Source organism: Leopardus geoffroyi, chromosome D3, assembly GCF_018350155.1.
Source record: "Leopardus geoffroyi isolate Oge1 chromosome D3, O.geoffroyi_Oge1_pat1.0, whole genome shotgun sequence".
Classification (NCBI taxonomy): domain Eukaryota; kingdom Metazoa; phylum Chordata; class Mammalia; order Carnivora; family Felidae; genus Leopardus; species Leopardus geoffroyi.
This window is the reverse complement of record NC_059339.1, coordinates 54710781-54724978: the sequence shown is the minus strand read 5'-3', so window position 1 is coordinate 54724978 and position 14198 is coordinate 54710781. Positions and strand designations below refer to the sequence as shown.

Below are 14198 nucleotides of genomic sequence, written 5' to 3'. Positions count from 1 at the left end.
ATGATGTACTGAACCTAATTATGTACCAACCTTTGAAAATGTTTGTCATTAACTTTGTCATTAACATCACAAGAACACAGTGTGAGGTCTTATTTATTAACTTCTACCAGATGATATTCAACATGGTACTTTTCTTAACATCAAAAACAAATCCTTTCCTTATGTTGCGTCAATCATCATGAAACTATTGTGGCCATATAAAAATTCTTATTGTATTATAAATAAACATACAGAATTGGATGATTATTCTTTTCTCTTAGCTGATATAAATAATAAAATACATTATTAAGCTCTTCCAAATTGGTCTATAGACTCACAGCCATATCTTAAAACATGCTGACCAACAGTATTTTCAGGTGACTCATGCTTACAAATGGTTAGCTCTGGAATAATTTCTATTACATTTAACAATACCTTTCTACAAACTTACTACCTGTAATGTTTTGCCTGTTAGGTAATATTTTCACTAAATATAAAACTGAATTTCACAGCAGTATCATATATTTGAATTATGATACTGATACTGCATTAGTTTTTCTGTTTATTATATTTCATAATGTATTTTTTCAATGTAACAGGCAGAGGCTGTACTATTTTTTAACAGATTAGTGTCTTATTTGTTGAAATGGTAAATATTTCATATATGTAAAAATATATATTAAAGTATGAAGAATACTGATAGAATATCCATGCAATCATAACCCACATTAAGAAATAGAACCCTGAGCCCTCTCACCTCTCTCAAATCACATTTAGCTTTATATTATTATATGTCAACATGCTAATACAATACATATATAGTCTTAATACATTTCATCTTATATTACTTTATTTTATTAATTCACTAATATCAGTTTGATCATCTGAAAATGAGGTTTGGTTTTTACTTTCCTCCCATTATAATTTTACCACTTTCCCTCCCCTATTGCTTAGACTAGATCCTTTAGAACCCTGTTAAATGAAGCAATAAAAATATGCACATTTATCTTCTTGTTCCTGATTTTTAAAATGAGACTTTTAATGTTTCATCATTAAACATGATGGAATTTTTTACTTACCTTATTTTAATCTAATTTTGTTAGCAAGGTATTTATAACTTCACAACTGAATTGGGGGAATGTTTCTTCATTTTCTGTTCTCTGAAAAATAAAATATTTTAATTATTTTTTCTTGAATGTTTAGTTAAATTTATGTGTTAATTTTCAGAGAGACACTATTGATATAAATTATTTATTGGCAATAGGATTATTTGGACTTTCTGTTTATTCTTAATTCACTATTGGCAAGTTATATTTCTTTTAAAATTTTGTTCATTTGGTTAAATTTTAAGTATACTGAGACCACATAGCTAATATTTTTTTACTTTTATATCTTTCTACATGCAGTTCTTATTTATATTCATAATATTGCACTTGTTTCTTCTCTTTCTTCTGGTTTGTCTTGATCAATTTTGCCAGATGTGTCCATTTGTGCTAAACTTTTCAAAGTGCTAATTTCTGATCTTTTAAATTATCTCTAGGTTTTTTTTTTTCCATTGGCGGTGGTCTATTTTCTATTTTATTAATTATTACCCCTTATTTTCCTTCTACTTTGTTTTTCCACATATTCTTAATTTGGATACTTAGATCACTGGTTTTTAGACCCTTTTTCTTTTCTAATATAACTATTTAAAGTTACACATTTCTCTTGAGATATCATATATACGATAAAAAGGATTTGATTATGAAATCCAATTTATTTGAAGGAGAGATTTACTCAGCATGCAGTTTACTAAGTGCTGTTCTGGGTAATGTTTAACTTTAAAGATTTTTTTGTATTCACATACCAGAAAATTCACCTCTTCAAAGTGTACAGTTCAGTGTTTTTAGTATAATCACAAGGTTGTATAACCATCATCATTACTTAATTCTATAATACTTTCATAACCTCCCAAAGAAGCCCTATATCATTAGCAGCCACTCCCCATTCCCCCTCAGCCCCGCCCTGGCAACCACAAGCCTACGCGCCTTGGTGGGAATATCAGGGGTCTGGTGTGAACTAATTCCTGGCGAAGACGGGTACCATCAGCATCTGGGAGCACACCCACAACATGCAGGTGATGAAGTTCAGCGTAAGGACTGTCATCACCTTTGCAATGGAGGCCAAGAACCATGCCGACCTACCCAAGCTGGTGAAGGGGCTGAAGCAGCTGGCCAAGTCAGACCCCGTGGAGCAGTGAATCATTAAGCAGTGCATCCTGGGTGCCCATCATCGCAGGGGCCAATGAGCTGCACCTGGAGACCTGCCTGAAGAACCTGGAAGAGGACCGCACCTGCATCCCTCTCAAGAAATCCGACGGGGAGTCGAAAGGGCTCTGCCTGTTCAAATCCCCAAACAAGCACAAAATGCAGCCCATGAAGGTGCAGCCCCTCGCAGACCACCTGGCAGAGGACACCGGCCATCGCTAGATGTGGACCTGCCAGGAACTGAAGCGGCAGGCCGCTGTCTGGCCGAAGAGTACCTGTGGGACCTGGCCTAGACCCAAAAGATCCGGTGCTCTCGTTGCAGGATTTTTTACCTCAATACCCGGGGTTCGTTTTCTCCCAGCTTCGAAGGGTGAAGAGGTGAACACAAAAGAAGCACGCAAAAGTTTACTCGAGTATAAGATCAGAGGCGAAGAATAGTGTGAAGCTAGCTCTCTTTACAAAGGGGTACATTTGAAAGTGAATGCCCGGGACTACAAGCAAGGGTCCTTGTTTTGTAAGGTTCTGGGCAGCCTTCCCTTGCCCTCCCCCTCGCTCCCTCCCGGGTCCTACCCTAGGCTCCCTAGCTCTCTAGGTGCTGGGTGGTCCCTTCCTGATTGGCTCAGTTCCATTGTGTGAGGGGTGGCCCATGGCCATGTCATTGTGGGCCATACCCTTTGTGGTCTACTACTTATTTCTAGTTAGGTTTTTTTGTCAAATTCCTGAGGGAAACCCGAAGGGGAGGAGGTGGCGTCTGTCACATTCTTAAGAGGAATCTTACGCCGGAGGGGGTTTGCCCGGTCCGACACTCTTCAGTATTGTTCTAAAATATGTCTCTCCACACCCAGGGACCTCAGGTTCTAATCGTTCCCTCTCTGCCTGCTGAATCCTATCTTCTCCTATCACTTTGAGCCTGCTGGCCCCGGACTCAATACCTTCAACGACAACACCAGGACTGTACGGTACCTCAACAAAATCAAGGACAGCTTGGTGGCCGGTTTCCAGCCAGGCCGCCGGGCCAGGAGACTGCGAGGCCTGAGCCTTGACGTCTGCGACGTGATGTCGCGCAGGGAAGCCATTCAGACCCCGCCCCCACCCCACCACGTGGCACCGCCTTTAACCGCGGACTGCTCAGTACCAGCCCCAGCTCAGGGAGCCCGCCCACCCTGTGGAGGGAGCTCCAGGGGCCGGAAGAAGTGGTTGGCGCCATCTACAACGTCCTCCCTAGGAAGGAGGGCCGCGTCGAGTCGCAGGTGGCCGGCAAATCCCTGTTTATGCTGAAGGCCCACGGCTCCTCAAGGAGTCCTTTGGCTTCAGCGCCGACCTGAGGTCCCACAGGGCGACCAGGCCTTCCCCCACTGCTTGTTTGGCCACTGGCAGATCCTGCCCTAGGAGCCCTTGGACCACAGCAGCCGGCCAGCCAGGTCGTGGTGGAGACGCGCAAGCGCAAAGGCCTGCACGGAGGCGTCCCAGCCCTGGACAATTCCCTGGACAAATTGTGGGCGGACCTCTCAGCAGCACCCGCGCTCCGTCTTTGATCTACTGCAGCCCCCAGCGTTCGCGTTCCCCTCCGGGTACCTATAGACTGTTCCCGAACGGTGAGGCGCCGCCTGACGGCCTTGTGGGGCTCACTCGGTGCCGTCGCTCAGCATAAGCCCTGACGCCCTTTTTCTTCAGTATTTCTCTCAAGATTTCAAAGGTGACAGAAGTGCCCTCACAGCCCAGACCTTATTTGGCCGGTAGGGGTTGGGGAGGCCGGATGGGACACCCTTCTGGACATTCCATATGAATTTGTAAAATAGTTGACTTCGTGTATCTGCCTTCTTTTAAACGAGAATTTTGTCATGGGTCCGTTTTATGGCTGGATACTGTTAATAATTGTATGAATATTCCACGTATTGTTTATACATTCATCAGTAGATGGGTATTGTTTCCACTTTGGGGCTATTAGGAATAATGTTCTTATGAATATTTGAATGCAAGTTTTTATGGGGACGTATGTTTTTATTTCTGCTGGGTATACACTTAAGTCTGGAATTGCTGGGTCATTTGGTAACTTGATGTTTAACTTTCTGAGTAATTGATAATTTTTTTTTTCCATAGCAGCTGCAAATTTTGCATTCCAAATAACAGTATATGAGGATTCCAGTTTTTCCATACCCTTGTCAGGGCTTGTTATATTCTGCTTTTCCTTTTTGGGTTTTTGTTTGTTTGCTTTTTTAACTATTATAGCCATCTTTAGCGGGTGTGAATTGACATCTCGTGAGTTTTTTTACTTTTTTTTTTTATGGTTAATTCATTTTTAACAGACAGGTCATGAGTAGGGGAGGGACAGAGAGAGAGAGGGGGAGACACAGTATCCGAAGAAGGCTCCAGGCTCTGAGCTGTCAGCACAGAGCTGGACTCAAATCCAGAAACCCTGAGATCATGACCTGAGCCTAAATTAGAGACTTAAGGGACTGAACCACCCAGGTACCCTCATTGTGGTTTTGATTTGCATTTCTCTGATGACTGATCATGGGATGATCTTTAAATGTGCTTACTGGGGCGCCTGGGTGGCGCAGTCGGTTAGGCGTCCGACTTCAGCCAGGTCACGATCTCGCGGTCCGGGAGTTCGAGCCCCGCGTCAGGCTCTGGGCTGATGGCTCAGAGCCTGGAGCCTGTTTCCGATTCTGTGTCTCCCTCTCTCTCTGCCCCTACCCCGTTCATGCTCTGTCTCTCTCTGTCCCAAAAATAAATAAACATTGAAAAAAAAAATTAAAAAAAAAAAAAAATAAATGTGCTTACTGGCCATTTGTTTATCTTTGGAGTAATGTCTGTTTAAATCTTTTGCCGTTTTTAAATTGGGTTGTCTTTTTATCTTTGAGTTGTAAGAATTCTTTATATATTTCAGAAACTGGATCTTTATCAGATATATGATTTGCAAATGTTTTCGCCCATGGCAGGGGTTGTATTTGCATATTCTTGACAATGTCTTTTGAAGCAAAAAAAAAAAAAAAAAAAAAAGAAAAAAGAAAACATTACTGTATGAATCTGATTGGTGTAATATTTAAATAATGTTTAAAATTGCTTGTTCCTTTGATGTCACATCAAAGAAACTATTGCCTAATCTGAGGTCACAAATATTTACACCTCTGTTTTCTTCCAAGAGTTTTATAGTATTAGCTTTTGCATTTAAGTCTGTGATGATTTTTGAGTTAATTTATATATATATATATATATATGTGTATATATATATATACATATATATATATATATGATTGGAGTCAAAATTTATTCTTTTATGTTTGTATCTCCAGTTGCCCTAGTACCATCTGTTGAAAAAAAAAGACTTTTTTTTCATAGAATAGTCTTGGCACCTTTGTAAAAATCAACAGACCATAAATATGGGTTTATTTCAGGAATTTCAGTTCTACTCCACTGATCTACCTGTCCATTCTTATGCCAGTACCACACTGTGTATTATAGCTTTGTAGTAATTTTTAAAACTAGAAGTGTGATTTCTCCAACACTGTTCTTTTTAGAAATTATTTTGGGTAATCTGAGTCCCTTGCATTTCCATCTGAGTTCTTAGGATCAGTTTGATATTTTCTGGGGGAAAAAAAAGGCCATTGGAATTTGATAAGAATTGCATTGAATCTGTGGATCAGTTGTAAGGGTTTTGGTATCTTAATCAGATCATGTCTTCTAGAATACTAATACAGGATATCTTTGTATTTACTTAGGCGTTAATTGTTTTTTTCAACAATGTTTTGTAGATTTTAGTTGAAGAAGTCTTGCATTTCTGTTAGTTTTATTCCCAAATATTTTAATATTTTATTCTTTTTGATGATCGTTCTTTCTTCCTTTCTTCCTTCCTTTCTTCCTTTCTTCCTTCCTCTTTCTTTCTTTCTTTCCTCTTTATTTTTCTTTCTTTCTCTTTCTTTCTTTCTCTCTCTCTTTCTTTCTTTCTTTTCTTTCTTTCTTTCCTTTCTTTCTTTCTTTCCTTTCTTTCTTTCTTTCCTTTCTTTCTTTCTCTTTCCTTTTTCCCTGCCCCAACTGCTATGGCTAGAATCTCTGGAACAATATTGAGTGGAAATGGCAAAGTGTGGATATGCTTGTCTTTTTTCTGACCCTAGGGAATTTTTCACAAACATTCTTTATTCTGTTGAAGAAGTTTCTCTCTATTCCTATTTTGTTTCTGTGTTTTTTACCATAAATGGGATTAAATTTTGTCAAATATTTTTTCTCCATCTATTGAAATGCTTGTGTGGTTTCTTCCCTTTATTCTGTTAATATGGTGTATTACATTCATTGATTTTCATATATTGAAACATTTCTGGGACAAATCTCTCTTGGATGTGGTGTATAATCCTTTTTATATACTATTGTATTTAGTTTCCTCATATTTTGTGGGGATTTATCTCCTAATTTTTTTCCCTTCTCCTTGGATTTAGTTGTGTCTTCCTAGATAAGATATAAGGCTATTGATTCAAGTTCTAATTTTCTTCATGTAGGCATACACGGCTACCTAGTTCCCTCTGATCCTTGATATCACTAAACTTCATATATGTTTAGTTGTGTTGTCTTTTTGTTTTTATTCATCTCAAAGTATTTTCTGGTTTCCCTTGTGATTCCTTTCTTGATCCATTATTTATTTAGGATTGTGTTTAAAGTTCACGTATTTGAAAATTTCCCAAATTTCCTTTGGTCACTGATTTCTGTTTTTAGCATTGTAGTCAAAGAAGATACTTTGTGTGATTTCAACACTTATTTAAGTGTATTGAATCCTATTTAGGGCATAATATGTGGTCTATTATGGAGAATGTTCAGTGTGTACTTGAGAAAAATGTGTTTTCTACTCTTGATGGAATATTCTATTAGTTGTTCTTAGGTCTAAGTGGTTTATGGTGTTTTCAAAACTACTCTTTACTTGTCTTTCTTCTTTCTAGATGTTTCATCCATTATTATTTATTCATTATTTATTGTTTATTTATTATTTATTTTTTTTAGAGAGGGAGAGCATGAGCAGGGGAGAGGAGCAGTGGGAGAGAGAGACAGAGAGAGAGAAAGAGAGAGAATCCTAAGCAGGCTGCATTCTCAGAGTGAGGCTGACATGGGGTTCAATCCTATGAGTCAGTCGCTCAACAGACTGAGCCACCCAGGCACCCCCATCCATTATTTACATTGGGCAGTTAAACACTTCCACTAATGTTGTTGAATTGTCTTTTTTTCCCCTTCAGTTATGTCAGCTTTTACTTCAATTTGAAGCTGTTTTAAGATTGTATATGTTTATAATTATTACAGCTTCTTACGGGATTGACCCCCTTCCCATTATGAAGTGTCCTTTATCTCTAGTAATAATTTTTGTCTTAAAGTCATCATATGTGGTACTGTGCAGAAATATTCCTTTATAATTTTATCACAAAAACTTTCTCAGTAAAAAACCAAAAAAGTGTTTATTTTATTTACAGTTATGTATAATTTTTATTTGGTTACTCTTTTTGGATAAATTTATATATATTATTATAGTTATTTGACTGGCAGTATCTTCTATCATATTTTTACTTTTACAACCTTCATTTCTTTTGTTTTGCATATTTTTATTATGAATTTACTTTTTTGTCTCATTTTATTCTGTAATGGGGTTTTAGGATATAAATATCTTTGTAATGGTTATTAAATATTAGCATAAGATATTCTCCACATATTTAAATCTTATATTTATTTATATCTGTAAAATATATCAAAATATTTTTTTAAGTTTTTTAAATGTTTATTTTTGAGAAAGAGAGAGAAACACACACACACAGCAGAGAGCGAGTGGGGAAGGGGCAGAGAGGGAGATACAGAATCCAAAGCAGGCTCCAGGCTCCAGGCTATGAACTGTCAGCACAGAACTCGGCATGGGGCTCGAACCCATGAACGTGAGCCGATCACGACCTGAGCCGAAGTCAGATACTTAAACGACTCAGCCACCTGGGCACCCCAATCTATCAAAATATTTAAAAAAAATTTTTTTTAATGTTTATTTATTTTTGAGACAGAGAGAGACAGAGCGTGAGCAGGGGAGGGGCAGAGAGAGAGGGAGACACAGAATCTGACACAGGCTCCAGGCTCTGAGCTGTCAGCACAGAGCCTGACATGGGGCTTGAACTCACGAACCGTGAGATCATGACCTGAGCCAAAGTCGGACACTTAACCGACTGAGCCACCCAGGTGTTCCTCTATCAAAATATTAAAAAAAAAATTTTTTTAAATATTTATTTTTGACAGAGAGAGAGAGAGACAGAGCATGAGTGGGGGAGGGGCAGAGAGAGAGGGAGACACAGAATCCCAAGCAGGCTCCAGGCTCTGAGCTGTCAGCACAGAGTCCAACGCTCGAACCCACAGACTGCGAGATCATGACCTGAGCCTAAGTCGGACGTTCAACCGACTGAGCCACCCAGGCGTCCCCGTCTATCAAAATATTTTAATGCCACTAGAGTAAACATTGTATTTTCTATTTCATAATTTATGTATAGTGAAATGCTCAAGCTTCAATTTATAATTTAATGTATTTTGATAAATGTATACGTGACAAATGTAGAACCACTGACCTTTTCTGGGTAAAAAAAAAAAAAAAAAGTTTCTCACCAACCATAGGCAACCACTATTTTGATATCACAATAGTTTAGCTTTGTTTTTTTTTTTTTTGTTTGAATCTCATAATAATGGAAATATAAAATACCCATTTTGTTGTCTTTGATTATTTTTGTTCAATGTACTTTTGAGTTTCACTGATGTTATTTTGTGTATTAGTTCATCTTTTCTTTTTCCTACTTAGCATTATACTGCTGCATGACTACACTGTATTTTTTGAAATGTAATTTTCTAGTGATGGACACTTAGGTTGTTTCCAATTTCTGCTCTTAGGAGTAAAACTATCATCACAAATAATCTTGGATAATATTTTTGTGGACCTACACTTTCATTTATCATGGGTTAAAGTTTAGAACTGGTGTTGCTACATTATAGAGTAGACAGTTTTAACTTTATAAGAAACTGTCAAATAATATCCTCTTACCTTTGAGAATTTTTAAACATTTCAGAGTTTGTAAAATAAAATACAAAACTTCTCCTTTGTCTCTACATTCCCTCTTTCCAAAGTTAACCAGTCTAATTGTTTCTTGACATGTACATTTTATATGAATTGACAAATACCTATCAACCTGTACATCTCTTTAGAAAACAAAAGTGATGACAAAACTTACCTACAAATTTTTGTCCTACTGTTCTTCACTGAATAGTGTACCTTAAAGTAGTTTCTATACCATCATATATGTATCTGTTTGCTGTTTGCTTTTAATTTTATTTCCAGCTGTACTGAGATAGAATTGGCATATAACATTGTATAAGTGTATCATGTACTATGTAATTATTTGATACAGGTATATATTGTGAGATGCTTATTACTGCAGTAAGATAATTGAACACATCCTTTGTTATTGTTATGGAAAGAACATTTAGAATCTCTCATTGCAACTTAGTTCTCTAAAATCACCATGCTGTATATTTTATCCCCAAAACTTATTCTTCTTATAACTGGAAGTTTGTTCCCTTTGACTCAACATCTCATTCTCCCCACTTTCCAGCCCCTGGCAAACACCGTTCTATGCTCTGCTTCTAGGAATTTGGCTTTTTAGGTACTAAATGTAAGTGAGATCATAGGATTTTTTTTTCCTCTGTCTTATTTCACTCAGCATAATGTCCTTTAGGTCCATTCATGTAGTTTCAGATGACAGGATTTTCTTTTTTATGGTGGAACAAAATCCCATTGTGTTTATGTGTGTGTGTGTGTGTGTGTGTGTGTTTGTACATATATCTGTACAGTTGATAATGCTGCAGTGAACATGAGGGTGCTGAAATTTGAGATAGTAATTTCATTTCCCTTAGATATATACCCAGAAATGGAATTGCTACATCACATGGAAGTTTTGTTTTTCATTTCTTGAGGAACCTTGGGATTGTTTTCTGAAATAGCTATAAAAATTTATATTTACACCAGCAGCGCATGAGGATTTCCCTCATCTTTACATTTGATACCTTTTGTCTTTTTGAAAATAACCATTGAAACAGGTATGAGGTGATATCTCGTGGTGGTTTTGATTTGTATTTCCCTGATGATTAGTGATGTTGAATACATTGTCATGTCCTTGTCCATTTGTATGTCTTCTTTGGAAAAATGTCTACTCAGGCCCTTTGCCGTTTTAAAATTGGATTATTTGTTTTTGTGCTATTGAGTTGTGTGAGTTCCTTATATATTTTGGATATTAATGATTTGCCAGAGAGATGTTTTGCAAATATTTTCTGTCATTCTGTAGGTTGCCTTTTCGTTATGTTGATTGTTTCTTTTGCTATTCAGAAGCTTTTTAGCTTCATGTAATCCATCTTAATTGATTTTAGTTTTAGTTGGTTTTGTTTTTGATTATTAGCGTCGTATTGAAATAATCCATATGTCATGGCATTTTTTCCCTATGTTTTCTTTTAGTAGGTTAGTGGCTTCAGATGTTACATTTAAGTGTTTAATCCATTCCAAGTTAATTTTTGTGAATGGTGTAAGATAGGGATCTAGTTTCATTCATTTGCATGTGAATATCTAGTTTTCCCAACAACATTTATTTTTTTTAAAGTGCTAAATACTGTTTGCTTTATTTTTATTATTTTTAAGCATAACATTATTTTCATTTTATTTACAATTTTATATTAGTTTCAGGTATACAATATGGTGATTTGATAATTCCATATATCAGCTGGTGCTCATCATCAGGACAAGTGCACTCCTTAATCTCCATCACCTATTTAACCCAATTTCCCATCCCCCTGTCTTCTCTGGTAACCGGTTTGTTCTTTATAATTAAGAGTCTGTTTCTTGGTTTTACTTCTGTCTCTCTCTCTCTCTCTCACTTTTTCCCTTTGCTTATTTGTTTTGTTCCTTAAATTCCACAAATGAGGGAAATTATATGGTATTTGTCTTTGACTTCTTTCTCTTAGCATTATACTTTTTAGCTCCACATCCATGTCATTGCAAATGCAAGATTTCATTATTTTTTGTGGCTGAATAGTATTCCTATATATGTCACATCTTTATCCATTCATCAATCCATGGACACTTGGACTGTTTCCATATCTTGACATTGTGACTAAGGCTGCTAGAAACATAGGGGTGTATGTATCCCTCAGAATTCACTGTTTATGTATTCTTTGGGTAAATTCCCCATAGTGCAGTTGCTGGACTGTATACTGTTTTCCACAGTAGCTACATTCCCACCAACAGTGCACCAGTGTTTGTTTTTCTCCACATTCCCACCAACACCCTTGTTTCTTGTGTTTTTGATTTCAGCCGTTCTGACAGGTGTGAGATGATATCTCATTGTAGTTTTTATTTGCATTTCCCTGATGATGAGTCTGTTTTTTCATGTATTTGTTAGCCATCTGTGTCTTCTTTGGAGAAATGTCTATTCATGTCTTCTGTCCATATTTTGACTGGATTATGTGCTTTTCTGGGTGTTGAGTTTCATTAGATCTTTATATATTTTGGTTGCTAACCCTTTTTCATAAATGTCATTTGCAAATATCTTCTCCCATTCTTTAGGCTGCCTTTTAGTTTTGTTGATTGTTTCCTTTGCTGTCCAGAAGCTTTTTGTCTTGGTGTAGTCCCAATAGTTTGTTTTTGCTTTTATTTCACTTGCCTTGGGAAAAACATCTAGAAAAAAGTTGATACAGCTGATGTCAAAGAAGTTACTGCCTGTGTTTTTGGTGCAATTGTAAATGGGATTATTTTCTTAATTATTCTCTTTCTGCTTAATTATTGATGTATAGAAATGCAACAGATATCTGTACATTGATTTTGTACATCCATTTTGATTTTTTCCTGCAACTTTATTGAATTGCTGTGGCTGGGACTTCAGTATTGTGTTGAATAAAAGTGGTGATAGTGGACATCTTTGTCTTACTCCTGACCTTAGGGGAAAAGTTCTCAGTTTTTCCCCATTGAGGATGATGTTCACTGTGGATTTTTCATATGTGGCCTTTATTTATGTTGAGGTATGTTTCCTCTAAACCTACTTTATTGAGAGCTTTTATCATGAATGGATCCTGTACTTTGTCAAATGCTTTTTCTGCATGTATTGAAATGATCATGTGGTTTTTATCCTTTTTCTTATTGATGTGATGTATCACGGTTGATTGATTTTGAGAATATTGAACCACCCTTGCAATGCAGGAATAAATCCCACTTGATTGTGGTGAATGATTTTTAAAAAATCGTTTAAAAATATATTGTTGGATTTCATTTGCTAATATTTTATTGATGATTTTTGCATCTTTATTCATCAGGGATATGATGTAGTTCACTTTTTTAGTGGTATCTTTGTCTGGTTTTGGTATCAGGATAATACTGGCCTCATAGAATGAATTTAGAAGTGTTCTTTCCTTTTCTATTGTTTATAATAGTTTAAGAATAGGTATTAGCTGTTCTTTAAATGTTTGGTAGAATTTGCCTGTGAAGCTGTCTGTTCCTGGACTTTTGTTGTTGGTAGTTTTTTTGATACTGATTCAATTTCTTTGCTGGTAATGGGTCTGTTTAAATTTTCTATTTTCTTCCTGTCTCAGTTTGGGTAGTTTATATATTTCTAGGAATTTATCTATTTCTTCTAGGTTGTCCAATTTGTTGGTATACATATTTTCATAATATTTTATTATAATTTCTAATATTTTTATAGTGTTGGTTGTTATTTCTCCTCCTTAATTTGTGATTTTATTACTTAAGTCTTCTTTTCTTTTTGCTAAGTCTGGCTAGAAGTTTATCACTTTTGCTAATTTTTTTAAGGAATCAGCTCCTGGTTTCATTGATTTGTTCTATTGTTTTCTTAGTATCTATATTACTTATTTCCTCTCATCTTCATGATTTTCTTCCATTTTCTGGTTTTAAGTTTTGTTTATTGTTCTTTTTCTAGCTCCTTTAGGTGTAAAATTAGGTTGTTTACCATATATTTTACTTGCTTCTTAGGATAGACCTGTATTGCTATAAACTTTCCTCTTAGAACTGCTTTTGCTGCATCTCAATGGTTGTGGACTGTTGTGTTTTCATTTTCATTTGTTTCCATGTACTTTTTAATTTCTTTTATTTCATGGTTGACGTATGCATTGTTCAGTAGCATGTTTTTTAACCTCCATGTATTTATGGTCTTCCCAGATTTTTTCTTGTGGGTGACTTTTAGTTTCATACTGTTGTGGTCAGAAAAGATGCATAGTATTATTTCAGTCTTCTTGAATTTATTGAGGCTGGTTTTGTGAACTAATATGTGATATTTTCTGGAGAATGTTCCATGTGCACTTGAATGTGTATTCTGTAGTTTTAGGATGGAATGTTCTGAATATATCTGTTAAAACCCATGTGTTCCAGTGTGTCATTCAAAGTCATTGTTTTCTTGCTGATTTTCTGTTGAGATGATCTGTCCATTGATGTAAGTAGAGTGTTAATGTGCCCTAGTGTTATTGTATTATTATTAATTCCTTTATATTGGTTCTTGTTTTATGTAATTGAGTGCTTCTGCATTGTGTGCATAGATATTTACAATTATTATATCTTGTTGGATTGTCACCTTTAGTATTATATAGTGTCTTCTTTGTCTCTTTGTTTAAAGGTCTATTTTGGTGAAGTAAGTATTGCTACTCCAGCTTTGTTGTGACATCCGTTTGAATGATAAATGTTTCTCCATCATCTAACTTTCAATCTGCAGATATCTTTAGGTCTAAAATGAATCTCTCATAGGCAGAATATAAATGGGTCTAATTTTTTTCATCTTTTTTTTTGATTGGAGTGTTTATTCCATTTACATTCAAAGTAATTATTGATAGACATGTATTTATTGCCATTCTGTCACTCTTGTTTTTTGTTTTTGAAGATTTACTCTGTTTCTTTTCTTTTTCTCTTTCACGTTTTGGTGATTTTCT

General features: G+C 36.1%; 1 protein-coding gene across 5 annotated transcripts in view; it reads left to right on the top strand.

The window, feature by feature from the left end:
* The window catches only part of CCDC178 (coiled-coil domain containing 178), a 436131-nt gene that overhangs the window by 32553 nt on the left and 389380 nt on the right, over positions 1-14198 (top strand). Inside the window, exon 1 of one of the 5 annotated variants that reach the window (XM_045457580.1) lies at positions 3396-3921. The exons of the other annotated variants lie outside the window; for them this stretch is intronic. The gene's annotated coding sequence lies outside the window, so the exon portion shown is untranslated. Of the gene's footprint in view, positions 1-3395; positions 3922-14198 lie in introns of those variants that run through there. 5 annotated transcript variants of the gene reach the window in all.